Below are 14908 nucleotides of genomic sequence, written 5' to 3' on the forward strand. Positions count from 1 at the left end.
TAAGCTTTGTCCTAGTTCATCCAAGGATCTTGTTTGACACTTCCATTACATCTGCTGAATATCAGAGTCCTTTAAATGCTAAGAACTGACAAGAGACTGTAGTTTCAAAAGGCAGAGGCAACCTACCAGGTCAGAATTATTACAGCAAGTTTCAAATGCACACCATAGCAGGCCAAGGAAGATAACCAGACTGCTGGATGTACCAGAAAAGCGAAACAGAAACTTCAAACCCCAAAGAGAAGAACATACAAAAAAGATGACATGGAAGCTGGTATTTCGGATAAAGCCAAGTCCAAGTCAACCTGGCAAATTCCTTATCTTTCAAACTGTGGTCTAACACCCAACATACTGTAAACAAAAGATCCAAGACAATGCTTAACCATACTGGCAGAACATACAGATAATGTATTTGAGATTGTAATCACACCTGAACTCCCAGCAGTGATCAGCACACACTGCATCTAGCTCATTTGGAGATACAGTACACAAATTCCTACCCTGGGAGGTATGCAGTTTAAGGTTCAAAACAGGAGACTTAACTAGAACACTATTAATATGACAACAAAACTTGCTATAACTCATATACACAGTATGTTTTGCTCTGCTTTTAACACAATCACAGTTTTTTTTCCACTCTGTAAGCTTCAAAATAAGTGCAAAGTATTTTTTTAAATATATGTGAGAAAGATCTGACAGGCTCCAGAGGATGTGTACATTGAATGCCTGCTCTTTCAGTAGGAAGGGTGTGTATCCCCTCCATATGAGGAAATATTACTTACATGGTAACATGCCGAAAAAATAAGATTAAACATGACCTAGAATGGAAAAAGGCTTTTCAATACGTTCAAAAGCTTTCAGTTGTTTGAGGGTATTTTCAAGAGCTAACCATGCAGAAATAAAGTGATATTCCATGATCGGGTCTGGCCCACAGTAAGTGCTCACATTCTGCAGACCACTTGCATTTTAAGAAGGTTGCAGTATCTGTGGTTTTGAAGAAGCCTTCAAACTGCAAGCGTAATGTGTTATGGAGACAGATGCCCGAGACCAAGCACAGTCCGAAGTGACAAAACCTCAAAGATAGGAGCTTGTTTGCCTTCAGTGCATGTTAAATTAGATCCCCACAGAATATTATCAGATGAGAAGAAACACCACAGGTAAAGTAAAGTTACAATTGTGGGTACCACTGCCAATTTTCTCATTTGTTTCCTGTCGAGCACTTGGGAAACTCTATCATTATGAGGTGCAGGACAACCCTAAAGCAGTAGGAATAGAAACTGCAGACAGACAAGACCTGCACTTACAGATCCAGTCAGATTAACTGAAAAAGCAAGACTTAATTGCTCCACAACAGTTAAAAAACTTGCCTCTGTGCTCCGAGTTTACAGTTAGAAAGCCAGTCCCCCAAGATCACTGTTTGGAGTATGACAAGAGCAAGCACATGTTGCCTGTTCACTCTTCTTCCTGTTTTTTGGGGTGGAGGGTGGAGAAGCTGCAAGAGGAACATATAATTTCTTTGTAAAGACTAGCTTCCCCTGGAATTCAAGCTTATTTCTATAAACAAACAGGCAGGTTTTCTACTCAATTCTGTTAAGTGCTGAATGGGGCTCTTTGGAGAGTTATCTCCAGCTGCTTCTAAATATGAATGTACGAAGCTTGACATCCTCCCACAATAGTAAACTCTTACCTGCAGCACACAAGTCTCATTTGTTCATTTAGCAAAAAGCTCTTGCTGATTTCTCTTCTTCAGTGAAAGAGTCCTCACCTGTATTAACCCACTATCATGTCATCCTCAATGCTGTTCAGCAGAGCATTGGGAAAGCTCACAAGACAAAGTGGCTTGTGCTGATTATGTCTGTCACATTTACCTGCTAAAAATTAAAAATATTTTTTTAAAAAACAAATCAAAGGACTTCCCTACTGCTAAGGGTGAAAAAAAATCTATCAGAACTAACTCTTAATGTTGAAAGAGGAATAGCAGAGTACCCAGTTCTCACTAAGTGGATCTGAAAAGAAATGGGAAAAACCTTTACATGACCTAATCGGAGGACAACAATCTGTTTTTACTCCTGCTGCACCTGCTGCTACGCTGCCAGTTACCATCTGTTCTTGTCCTCCAGCCAGAAGAACCTGAATGATAGAAGCCAAGCATCCCCAGAGAGATGTTTCGCTCCCTACTGCTCATGAGTAATCTATTACACCACTATTCCTTGACCTAAGAATAACTGCAAGTATTTTATACTGCATTTCTACTGCACAGAGCATAGTAGTACCAAATGCTTGAACCGTCACTACATTACTCCTGATAGAAGCTTATCCACACATTTTTGTGTCGAGTTAATGATGAAAGGGTGAAAATTGACAGGAAAAGCTGAAAATCAGACAATTTAAGATTCATTCATAAAGATGCATTCATATTACTCCATATGTAAGACAAACTGAGTAATTCAAGTTATAACAAATACACTAGAACAGTTCTGCCACATAACAGAGCCTTTTCCTTAAGCCAAGAGACTTACAGGAAGACAAATACCTCCTTTACAGTGGTTATCACCTGGGTGGTGGAAAATTCCACCATCTGTTACAATGCTCCTACTTGGCAGAAAATCAATGCTAGGCACGAATTTCTGAAGTACAGTTATGTAAATTCTGTATTAGCAAATTCATATTTATACATTTTTTGTTTTGTGGACATTAGTATTCAGAAAAATAATAGACTCAAAGAACACCTAACAGTGCTAGTTAGTATTAGTCTGAACCTTAATTCTACTAGACAAGAAAGAAAACGTCTCCAATATACATCACACAATGTTCAGGCTGTCAGGGCAGCTAGTGACTGCAGAACCCACTTAGCCTGATGTAACAAGCCAAAGGACCAGACTCCATAGAAATAAAATACGGAAATCAGAAAATCCCAAACTTTACTTCCTGAAGTATGGGGCAATTTTAAACATCTTCTGTCAAGCAAAATGTCAGTACTAACAGAAAGGTAAGCTAAAATCTACATTGAAGCATATTCTAAACAGGCCACGGTTTGTTTTTAACATTATCCTTATGCCTTTGTTCTCGGCCATCTTAATTTCCATATTTTTTACTTTTATTTCAGTAAAAGGAACAATCTCAAAACCCCCAAAGTTACTACAACGCATTATAGTTCTGTGATTGGTATATCACACATCAGATACAGGGAACAACCATACAGAAGTTTACACTTTCTCTTTTGGCTATTTGCATGCTATAAGGAGACTCATTTGATACAATATTCTTGTCCATCTCTACAAATTGGTAGAGTTTACAGAGTACCAAAACAATCATGTTGTCTCCTCATCCTTTCAATTACAGGGTTAACCAACTAAAATGTTATCATAGAGCTATTAGACTGTTTCCAACAACTTTTATGAAATATAATTCAGATCTTTCACCTCTATAACTTTACCTCTAAGTATACAAAAGCAACTCTCACAGTACAAATTATGTTACCCAGATAAAGATACTTCTCCCCTCTAAATCAGAATGTCAAACTTTTCACACAACTCTACATCCCTCATTTTGATATCAATTAATTCCTGAATATAAAAAGGCTTTCAGAAAACTTAAGAAACACCCAGAGAAGCTCACATGGAAAAGAGGTGACTGTATCCAAGCATGTCATACTACAAAGCTGGCAAACAACAATTTTGCTAGACATTAAAGGTCTGGTCAATAGTTAATAGGATTGCGTAATTAAGTGTCATTTGGGACTTCTCCAAGTTGCTTAGCAACAGGTGAGCATGTTCAAAGCTACAAAGCTTTTATCTGTACATGGTTACTACTGCTGCTTTGGACAAGAAAAAAAAAAGTAGTCAGTAAAAAGAAAACTCCTAATATGCCTCCAACAGGCATGATATAGATTAAAAGTTAAAAAGCAAAACAATTCCACTTAATTCCAACAATCCATACGTTTCACTTGACTAGCATCTGCTAGTGCTGCTGACTAAGCAAAAAAAATAATAAAAAGATAAGCTAGTACCTGTGTGAGCTATGCTACAGAGCATTACAGAGTGAACAATGAAATACAAACAAGCTGAGCTTGCAACACTAGGCACGTTCCAGTGCCCATCTCAACTGGGGATTTATATCATTACACCAGATAGCTCTCAAGTAGTTAATGTAAACCTTTTCAAGAAAATTTGTATTTTAAATGCTACAAGATACCAGATACCTTTATTTTAACAGAGCTTTAGCTTTAACTACCTGTGAGGAACAAAAAAAAACCAAAACAAAACCCCACCCAATTGTTGACCCCAAGCCTAAATTATGATGTGCTGAAAAAGCACCTCAAATAAGTAGGCAACCAAAGTCTCAAAACACTAACCTCCTTTAAAAGAACAGGTCTCATCACTGGCCTCCCACTGGATGCAGAAGTAGACAATGTCACAGGTAACTCTCACAGCAATACAGCCTGTATTTTATACAGAAGCCATTACTGACAGTTGTCTGCCTGCAACCAGTTCAACTTCTTTGCATTCTGACAAATTCAGAGGGAAAGTATTCTGTCTGAAAGAAGTTACCTTGAAGGTAGCATTATTTCACAGGAGGCATGACACTTGGAAGCCAGAGCCTGAAAGCTCAGCGATGGGATAATTTAGACAATGAAAAATGAAATACTTGAAGATCAAACTGGAACAAGTGGTGAGGTCACCAGCATTCAACTCTTACTAGTATCTCCTGGAAACATTAAGATAGTCCATAAGGTACACTTCCAGAAGCAGGCACTCCGCACTACCCAACCAAGATCAGAGCAGTATGAAGTGCTAGACATATCATGGAGAGAAAGTAGCCTTTATTGATCATCTTCAAAACCAACACCTAATGAAAGTTTGAGGATCCAGATCCACTTTAACACAGCTGTTTCTTCATTCACTACAGCAACTTGTGTCTACCATGTGACAACCACCCAACCTACAAAGACATGCAGTTCCAAAGTTCATAGGGTACCTGAGGGTGCTATAAAGAGCTGGATCCTAAAAAAAATAATTGTGGGGGAGTGACTTTGGCTGAATGCCAGGTGTCCACCAAGCAGCTCTATCACTCCCCTCCTCAGTTGAATCTCAGGGTGTGCAGGTAGAGGGGGAGAAAATAAGATGAAAAAAATATTTGTGGGTCCAGATAAAGGCAGTTTAGTGAAGCGATAGCTAAAGTCACCCATGCAGAAGCAAAGGAAAACAAAAGATGTTCTTCTCTACTTCCCATCCACAGGTAATGTTCGGCCACTTCCCAGGAAGCAGAGCTTCAGTATGGGTACCAGTTCCTCCAGAAGACAAATGTCATTAATAACGAATGCCCCCCACTTTCTCCTCATTTTGCTTGGCTTTTGTATCTGAGCAGACATCACATGGTATGGAATATCCCATTGGGCCAGTTGTCGTGGCTATGTCCCTTCCCAAGGTCTTGCCCACCCCCAGCCTACTGGTGGTGGGTGGGAGGTCTGAGATAAGGCCTTGATGCTGTGCGAGCACTGCTCAGCAGTAGCCAAAACACCGGGGCGGTATCACCACTTTTCCAGCTACCAGTACAAAACGCAGCACTGAGGGCTGCTATGGGGCTCAGCCAGACCCAATACTGTAATCATACAGCAACCACAATGCTGCATCCTTGGGCAAACAGCTTTCTCTGTGCTTAATTACCCTGATGCTGCACTGCAGGGAGGCAGAGCAATACCTGAACCCTCTTCTAAAGTTATTTGAGACATACTGATGAGGAACACTATAGAAAAGCTAGACATTACACCAACAGACAGATAAGAAAAATCAAACAAAGTTAAATATTCTCTAATCAAAGTATCCAAGCAATCAATCCAAATTTAAATGCAAGAAAAACATGTTCACTACAAGATTAAAAAAATAATTAAAAATTACATTCAATACTGCCCATGCTAGTACTGAAAAACCCCTCAGCTTGCCAGTGGCAGATGGGAAGCCTTACTCAGCAGCAATGCACAGCCCTTTAAACACTGTAAGAATACAAATAAACCATGAATTGCTGCAGAAGAGCTGTCATTGTAGAAGTCAGCCTGTGTTTTTGCTAACAAACCCAAGTGTGATCCACAAGTTGATGGATATGGAGTCTGCCAGTTTGTAGACAAAAATTCTGTGCTTCTTGTATTGTTCAGCTCTGCCAAGCAAGACAGATCAACTGAAGATTTCTACTGCTATTATTCAAAGTCTAAAAGAACACCCACCATTTCAGAGAAATGTAATTCCTACAGCATTAAGCTCAAAAGCTGAGAAATACAATACAAAAGACAACTACCTAAAGCATAAGTTAAGGTAGCTGACACCAACATCTATACCTATACGGTAAAGACTTGATCTGGGGAAGGGAAAAAAAAGATACTAGATACAATTCCTGTAGTTAAGAGCATAAGGGTCCAAAGAAAAAAACAAATTAGGTCCTCTTTAAAAGGGGAGAAAAAAAGAAACTAACCCAGAAGAATCTTAAAAATTTGGTTTTAAAAAGTAAGTGATATCAAAAGAGTTTCTCATCAAGCTGTTTTTCTTGGGTTCTTCTCCCTTCAAAATGCTTTGTTTTCCCTGAGTGCTGGGCCTATTTTAGTGTGGGTTCGGATTTTTTCTTTCTTTCTTCCTTTTAAAGCAGTCTCAACTGGCTTCCGATTTTCTACTTTGTATCACACAACCATCACTTCTGTTAAGTGACACAAAAACTAGCAATACAAAGAAAAGGGTAGTATTTCTGCAGAAGCAGCGTGAAGTATTGGAGTCCTTGCTTAGAATTAGCAGCAAGAAACAGGTTTTAGGAACAGCTGCCTCATGCCTATGATCCAGCAAGGGTCACCTTTCAGTAGCCAAATCTGCAGTCCCCCTTTAGACTGCAGCTAAGGCACTTAGCATTAGTTTTTTGAAAGTTCTTCTGTACCGTGTCACAGGAGAAAAATAATCAAACTTAAAACTACACATACCTAAGTTTGTCCTTTCTTATGTTACAAACAGATCATCACATCAAGTTACACATGCCATTTATTACCTACTTTTGTTTCAACAATGTGCACTATATATAGATTTATGATGGGGAAGTGAATTTTTTCTTTTCTGTTCTCAGATGTCTCAATATGGCTCTGCCTCTTTCAACAAGTCACCAGAAATTTCCTACTCATTACACAAAAGTGAAACGGCGTAGGCAAGGTGGAAGACCTAGAACTAAACACACAAATCTAAGTTCCTGTTACTTAAGTTTTATTGTCTAAAAAAAAAAAAAAAAGAAATACTGGAACACCAAATTAGAAATCTTAATCTCTGGTACTTCTAGATATCCAAAAGGCAAGGAGAGAGCCCTGGATTGGTAACTACTTTGCTAAATTCCTTCTGTGGAGGACTGCCATTAAAAACACACTTGCACACAATCTCAGAAGTACAACCTGAAGCTCAGTCCCTATTTGGGGATTTTTCATGAAACAACTTCACCTGCAGTAAGTCTCACCATATAGGTCAGCCAGTATTTTTATTTTTGAAGCATATATAGACAATGTAATCCTCCTCCAATAACAGCTGTCCGCAAGACAGTCACAATAGTCTACATGCACTAATCCCTTTGAATTCCTTTGTGCATTTCCAGAAGTATGTTTCTCAATTGTTGAGAGGCTATACCTAGGTATGTTAAGTAAAGAGCTCCAAAAATGCATAGAACATGTCTCATCCCCTCTCCTTTTAATATTAGAACAGTTCTGGGAACTGTTCATATCCTGCTTGAGTTTGACAGAGGAAAAACTGGAAATAATCTTGCTACTGAAAAAAAGTTAAGCAAGGCTGCTGTAGAGGGACCTGCTGCAACATTAAGCCAAGATGATCTGCCCTGAGCCTAACTAGTAAAACTTCATGTTGTCACAGAAAGATAGCTATGTTACATTTAGCATTACAGAAAAAAAAAAGTGGCCATTGTGATTTGACAGAAGTCCAAGATGAACTCCTCTTGAAAATCTGAGCTCTCACAAAACCCAAAGCCTTGAGAATTCACAGAAATATTCCTACACTTATTTTAAAATAATCCTAAATAATTTTTTCTAAACAGGCTCTCTCCTACACCTGGGCAAAGGATTTTCTCATTTATAACCAGACCTATTCCAACCTTTTACCCTACAATCAGAAAAAAATTTCTGTAAAATTACATTTTAACCATGCAAATTTCATCCTAAAGGGTAGTAGGATAGTGCTAACCTGAATGGTTTATTTATTTTTCATTTTTAAAAATGAGTAAAAGTCAGCTTTATGCCTATGCTGCTCTCCAGACTAGTCAGTGATAGAAGTAGCTACTTAAACCCAATGATTTTGCCATTAGAACAGGTTTTGTTTTGACATCCAAGAGCTGCTCCAACAACTCGATGAAGTTGGCAGCAGGTCCAGTCTTCTCTTAGGTCTGCAATTTTTCCATTTGGCTCCACTGCAGCTTCTTAAAGTAAAAAGCAAAAGTTACTCATAGGCAGTCAGAAGAAGCAGATTAGAACACCCAGCTACACAGACATTACAGTGAAATTCAAACTCATTCCCACTTGGATTAAAATCACCAGGATTAAAATTTACCAAAATATTTTCTGCATGCCAAGCAACGGATACTTGTAAAGAGAGTGAACTCTTTCACCTCTACCCATTTTGGCCACAGAAGACTCTTAACCTTCATATGTTGACTGGATTCTAGCACTCAAGACTGATCCGTCACAGCATTGTTAAAACACTTAAAAACAAAACAGAAAGTCAGCCTAAGAGCAGTCATAAGTGAAACAAGAAAACAGTACAGGGCAACGCAGAAGAAAATAGAAGATGGCCACTAGCATATTAGAATGCAGTATTTCACATTTGCCTGAGCCAGTAATCAGGTTTATAACTGATTATTTGTACATAGCTGACAGCTCACAATCTCCTAGCTCTGAAAGCAGCACTCCACCAGCTATGCCTTTCTGGAAGAGGTCCAGACTTAATATAGCAAAACTAGGACCTCAGACCAGTATAATATTCACTGCCTGCAAAGTTTTAGGGAGTCTTTCAGAGTAGTTTAATATCAAGCATCTTAATTTTTTTCTTTCTTTTCACTACTCAATGAGGTAGCTGAAGATTATCAAGTCTATTAGCAATTTCAGCAAAAAGTTAATAATTACTTCAATTGTGGAAATTTTATTTAGGTACCTGTAAAAAAGTATCCAGTTTTATAGACAAAACTATCACTTTCACCTTTGGTTTGTTTCAAGCACAGCAGACTACAGCCAGCACAACTAGCACCATCCTGCTAGAGCCCTGCTCTACTTTGATTTCCTCAGATTCTTCTTTCATCACATTAGTCAGACAAAAAGGCACAGGTCATAATATTTAAATGTTTTCTAACTCATCAAACAGGCCATTTATACTAATCTTATGAGTGCTCTCTCAACAAGTACTCCTGTTATGAACAGAAATATCAGTATGTACTTAAGAGTATCATCATCTTTGCTTTATTTTACTTTCATTAAAAAGCATTCCTCTGTACGTATTCAACTTACAATTAGCAAGGTGAAAAACAAAACACTAGTTTTTTCTGAACCAACAAAGAACTTGCTGTTTCATCAGGTGCATAAAGATTTCATGTTTAAAATTAAGATATTCAAACTTAAAAAAAAGTATCATCAGTTGTGCTGAAGTCCGTTGACACTATTGTGCCAGCAGCAAACTGAACAGTAGAGCAGTGGTCATTATAAGACCAGTACAAACAAGTCTTCTAGTATGTTTTTGTTGTTTCTTAGACTGCAAATGCAAAGAATTCCTACAAAACATCCTGATGTTTACACTTGACCCACACAAAGGAAATCTTGACCACCAGGTCTTCTATCTTACTTATGTTTTCTATCCTTCAGCTTAAGGAGTTCACACTTAAAAGAATACAACCCAGCAAAAAAAGGCAATTGCCCAATTCACATTAAGTCAAGAACTGGAGTCCGTTACTTAGCGCCTGATGTACACAACATTTTTTTTTTTTTAAATTTTAAGATACACATTTGCAAAGGTCGCAATGTTGATTTGATTATTTTTCTAGTAAGTTTTGTATAATTACACTTCCTAGCACGTTTTAACACTGCCTTTCAGGCAAACTAGTCCCTTGAACATGTGATGCTATAAAAAAAGTTGGGAGATCATCATAAAGATGCTCTGCAACTATTAACACGTAAGACCTTAAGCACATAAATACTTATAGCTAAATTGAAGACTAGCTGTATATTCCATCCACTGAGGGTTTTTTTATTATTTTTTTCTCCAAAGCTAGATGCACAGTTTCTCAACATTAACTATACTGACTGAAACACTCCAGGAAAAGGTGAGTTCAGTTCACAGGATGTGAACATGCTACTACCAGCATCACGGAAGTATCACAGAAGTATTACAGAACTACCTATTTACCAAAATGATTAGGTTTGTTCTTTACAGAGGAGCAATAAAAGTGAAAACTTGGTCAAAGGGAAGATTTCAAAAAAGGTTTGAAACGCAGTTTTTGTCTGTCAACTTCTGTACTCCCTTCTCTTTACATCACCAATCCAAAAAGTCTTACTGACTAAGGCCAATCCAACACACACTCTACGTTTGATTTATGGCACCTGGAAGCATTAGCCTTCAGAGCCTGATAGTGGTGTCCACATTTCCTGAAGCTGTCACTCCTGGCTGTGAGAGCACAGGCTAGACAAAAATAGCATCCACTGGAAACATGGCGGCTTGCTGCAAATGCTGCTTTCAACCAATCGTGGGAACAAAAAATAAAACTATCGGTTTGTTTGTAAAGAATACTTATTACATTCACGCAACCCTTAACATAACAGGTCACCAGGTAAACCCGTTGAGAATTCCTATCATATTAGATCATCCAGATCAAGACTAAAATGTACCCGACAGATATACGGAAACCTTTTCTCTGGTTTTCCTCCAGCAAGTATATTTAGGGCCTTACAAGAGGCTGGAAAGTCTTCATACAAGCACTACTTCACATTTAAATCTTAGCTTAATCTCGGATCCAGCCAAGGTCATGCGGTAAGTCAGAGTAAGATACACACTCCCCTTCTGCTCGCATTATGACTCCCTTGATCTACGAAGTTGGAGCCAGGGAAACACTTACGGTATGATAAACCGGGAAAGACACCCTCGCTATGTAAGCACCCAGTATTACTCCTTCAATCTACAGCTACTACCGACTGTTGAAAGGGGCTCTCACAACTACGTACCAGGCGTTCGGTCGTCTCATACCCAACCCCAACCCCCTCAAAGAAAAAAAAAAAAAAAAAAAAAAAAAAAAAAGGCGCCACAAAAAAAAACCCACAAACACAAAGCCAGCGGATAAAAAACCACCAACAGTCCGTAAAACCGAGAACAAAGCTCGCAGCTCCACATCTCGACTCGCACAATGAAGGCCCGTGAGCGGCCGATCCCTCCCCCCGCAAATAACGCTCCCTCCCAAGTAGCTGCTGGCCGAGCAGCGCCCCATCCCACCCACCCCCCCGCACCTCTCCGAGGGCCCGGGAGGTTCCTCCCGCCCGAGGGCCCCGCGAAAGCCCAGCCACGGGGTCGGACGGGAGGGCGCTCGCCACAAAGCACCGCCGGCACCGGGCGGGCCCCGCAAGCGGGACCGGGACAGCGGGAGCCACCTCAGCGTCAGGAACGCGGGGGTACACCGGCAGCCCCCCTCCCTCAACGGACCGCGGCCTACCAGGGGGGTGGGGGGGGGCACCTCAGGCCAGGCCCGGTGTGTGCGGCCTGCAGCCGTCCCTGGGAGGACGGGACCCCGCCGGTGGCTCCCGCCCGCTCCCCCTGCAGCCACGGACCCTCCCCCTCACCTGCGGGCGGAGTGGGACGGGAGCGGGAGGCGTCGCTTCACCACAGGCCTGCCCGGCGGACGAGAAGCACCTCACGCAACGGCGTGCTCTGCCGCCGGCTAGATATATCCGGTGCGCAGCCTACCCCAACGGGAGCCAAACGAGCCAATCAGAGAACGGCGGTAGCCCTCACTCGGATGCTAGTTGGCCCACAGCAGTAAAAAAGGCGAGCGAAGAGTTGAGAGGCAGCTCAGGCTACCAACCATGCGGCCAGGCTCCGCGGCGCCGTGAGAGTGACCGACACCTAGAAGAACCAATAGACGATAGGTCTCCCGCTGATGGGGTGGGACGAGACCTAATAGATTTCCCCTTTAGCCAATAGGACGACGCTACCCGCGCTCCCAGGCGCGAAGGGCGGGGCAGGTCTGACGCCATAGTGTGGTTGAGCCGCACAGCAGCGCCCTTGAGAAAGTGCTGGTAAACCCCGTTATAGAACGGGGCGGCCCCTCTGTGCGGCACAGAGCGCAGCCACCAATGGGAGAGCGCGGCGGGCCTGACGGACAGGCCACCTCCGGCGTTCTTAAAGGGACAGGCAGCCCGCCACGAGGGCTGGCGTTCCGCGCCCGGCACCACCCCCTGCTGGAGGGAAGGGGACGGCGCCCAACATGGCGGCGGGGGGGCCATGTGCTGTGTGCCGAGGCCCGGCCACCCGTAGCACGGGAGCACACAGTCCCCACGGGTAGGGCCTCAGACCCATAGCAGTGAGCAGGCCGTGGCCTCCCTCTTTGATGGTGGCACCTCCTGCCCCTGCTGCAGCCTTGCCAGGGCCACAGGTGCTCACCCAGCCTGAGGCCAGGGCACCCGCCATCCCGGCACAGAGCCACTCACCTGACAGAAGCTGCCGGTGGGGTGGCTACAAAGCTGCTCATGACAAAGGGCTCCAGTGCAGGGCTGCAGCCGAGGCCACCTCCACCAGAAAGGGGCCCAGCCACTCATGCAAGGCAGTGGTCACCATCTCCAGGCCAGAGAAACACAGGCTGGCTTCCCCTGCCCAGCCGTGGGAGACCCCAGGCAGAGCCGGGAGACTCATTAGGCTGCTTTTCCTTCACAACTTCCGAGCAAAGCTGGCAGATGGATCGTCTGCACCAGAGGAAAGATGAGCCAAGCAAGGATGTTTTCTAACCCACCTTGCAAGGCCTAAGCAGTCCCACAAAGGAGGAGAAAGCCCTCAAAGTTCACAGATCCTTCCTCACCAGTAGGTGCTGGTCTAGAGAGCCCAAGGATAGAAAGGAAGCAATCGACGTGAGCCAGCCAGATTCTAGAAGGCCATAGCTTTCCATTATTTGCATCACATCCCATCCCAAATGTATCTATGACAAGAAGCAGTCAGAGGTACATTTCACTCTATAAAAGTGATTTCCTCCCCACCACCATATCCCTAGATGCTGCATAAAACCTTCCCTGCCATCCCTTGCAGCTAGAGATACAGTCAGTGGACTGGCACAGGGCCATGCTCAGCATTAATGTCCTTCCCCCCCTACACCCCAGCTATTTATAGACTAAGCCACATTGCAATCTGCCAGTTCATAAATCAGTAGCGCAGGCTTTTACAAAATTTAACATGAGACCAGTGACCTAGCACAACAGCCATCCAAAATAAACTCTGGCAGGGGGATATTAGACCTCTCTCCCCAGAGCAACAAGGGGGCAGATAATTCTTCTTTTATAAAAAGGTTAGTACAACAACAGGGTCCTATGCATGTTAAAAAAAAATGCCCTCACTCCCCCCGTGCAATGGCAGCTCAGTAGGAAAGGCATTCACATCCTCTTGGGCTCAGTCTGCCTGGCAGGGGCTCAGCCTGTTCAGTATCAACGCGGTGAGAGGGGACGGGTTAGCCAAGGGCAGCCGACATCCCGGTTTGCAGCTCCAGTTGGTGGGGTAGCAAATAACCATAACCACCCCGACTATTTTTCCTGCTACAGGTTAGGCTACTTAACAGCAAGATACTGAAGCCCAGCACATGGTGAGGAAGCATCGTCCCCACACAGCTCTGCCAGCGTTTCTCAGCCCCGACGTACCGCACTGTCTCCTCTCCTGGCTACCCACAGCCTGCCGAAGCACCCAAGCTGCTCCCAGCCCACACCATCGCCTCCTCCACCTTGACTCAAGTTTTTAAGAAAGGGTCCATGCGCCTTCAAAGGGCCAAACAGCCAGGGAAAAAAATGAACAAACTACCCCAAAGCAGACACACAAACATCTCCAGGGGCCAGCATCCCTTCTCTCAAGTTACTCTGAAGTAGAGACCCCCACCACAAACCTCCCTCATTCAATAACTCAATCTACCAGAGCTCTCCTAAACCAGTAAACCTCAAAACCTCAACAAAGAGGACCAAGCCTTCTGAAGCAGCCCAGCTGACCCTCACACCTCCTGCCCCATCCTTAGGGCTGCTGTTCCCATCTCCCTCACACAGCCACCGGATCCCTATCCTGTCCCCAGCCCATCAGGCAGGCGGAGCAGCCTGGGATCTGTACCCACTAGAAACTTTCTCCATCACTTTCTCCTTAACCCTTGCTGGCATCTCACGCCTTTTGATGGCCTCAGCCCTACTCCCACCTCCGGCTTCCTCCAGAGCGGATGGCATCAGGCCGGCCGCAGCCCCGCTGCGTCTCCTCACACGGGGCGGCAGCCCTTTAGTAGCAGAAAAATGGGAAGAGGAACGTAACCGTGAGACGCAGGGATGTGTTTCAGCAACAAATATCCTAAGAATCAAACTGCCATCCCCAAAAGGCTACTGGGAGCACTTTGGTCAGCCTAAAGACCAGGCCAAAGGATGCCTGAGCAGCCCCTGGGCTGGAGCCGGTCCATGGCCGTGCCAGCTCCCGGTGCACTGAAACCTCCCGCAGCTGCTCTCCCGCTGCCCCCCCGGGCTCCTCCGCGGCTGGCACCGGCTCCTGGCCCACCGCGTGACCTGCCAGAACCTTCCGAAACGCCGGCCTCGGCGGGGCTGCGGGGCCAGGGCGGCCGGCACGGCTCAGCCCTGCGGGGTTCGGCTCGGCCCTGCGCGGGGAGGCCGGGCCGCCTCCGCCCCGCCGCC

At 43.8% G+C, this 14908-nt stretch overlaps 1 protein-coding gene across 3 annotated transcripts in view; it reads right to left on the reverse strand.

Moving 5' to 3' along the window:
* The window catches only part of G3BP1 (G3BP stress granule assembly factor 1), a 23639-nt gene extending 11551 nt beyond the window's left edge, over positions 1 to 12088 (reverse strand). For 2 of the 3 annotated variants that reach the window (XM_080399412.1, XM_080399413.1), the window contains exon 1: positions 11834 to 12088. The gene's annotated coding sequence lies outside the window, so the exon portion shown is untranslated. The remainder of the gene's footprint in view (positions 1 to 11833) is intronic. The other variant, XM_080399411.1, reaches the window with a different exon arrangement.
* Between the last annotated feature and the right edge of the window lie 2820 nt (positions 12089 to 14908).

This window comes from Falco punctatus, assembly GCF_963210335.1.
Source record: "Falco punctatus genome assembly, chromosome: 8".
Lineage (NCBI taxonomy): Eukaryota > Metazoa > Chordata > Aves > Falconiformes > Falconidae > Falco > Falco punctatus.